Below are 826 nucleotides of genomic sequence, written 5' to 3'. Positions count from 1 at the left end.
AATCAAGGATAAATTATATTTCGCAGTTAAAAATGTAATTAGTCCTTATAAACATGGATTCGTTAGTGGTCGGTCTACTGTTACCAACCTAACCGTCCTCTCGCAATACTGTATAAAATCGTTCGAGCTTGGTTGTCAAGTGGATATCATATACACAGACTTTTCCAAGGCATTTGACATTAATTGCAAAACTCTCGAAAATGGGATTTCACTCAAAATCTCTTGATTGGCTTAAATCCTATCTTAGTAACCGATACTCAGAAGTAGTTGTAGATAATGCTAGCTCATATCCATTTGTTGCATCGTCAGGTGTTCCACAAGGAAGTGTTCTTGAGCCATTATTGTTTCTTTTGTTTATTAACGACATTTCTCAATGCTTTGTAAATGTGCAATATGTTTTATATGCCGATGATTTAAAATTATATCTAAGAGTACGTTATGCTAATGATATGCTTCGTTTACAGGAAGATCTCGATAACCTTTATAGTTGGTGCAACAAAAACCGTTTATTCCTTAATCTTATTAAATGCTCTAAAATCGCCTTTTCGAAACTTCGTTCAAATTTTTTGTCGTCGTGCCATCTTGGAAACTGCATTTTATCCAGCATTAATGAAATCCTGGATTTGGGTGTTGTTTTTGATTCCCGTTTCACATTCATCGGTCACTTAAATTACATAATACCCATAGCTTATTCACTTTTAGCTTTTGTTCAGCGTAATAGCAGGGAATTTACTGATCCTTATACTCTGAAACTTCTTTACGTTACGTTTGTTCGCTCAAGGCTTGAATACGCCTCCTTGATTTGGAGTCCTTTTTATGCATCTAA

The sequence above is a fragment of the Rhagoletis zephyria genome, unplaced genomic scaffold (assembly GCF_001687245.7).
Source record: "Rhagoletis zephyria isolate East Lansing unplaced genomic scaffold, Rhagoletis_zephyria_1.1 Rzeph_scaffold_01201, whole genome shotgun sequence".
Classification (NCBI taxonomy): Eukaryota; Metazoa; Arthropoda; class Insecta; order Diptera; family Tephritidae; genus Rhagoletis; species Rhagoletis zephyria.
This window is presented reverse-complemented; position numbering follows the sequence as displayed.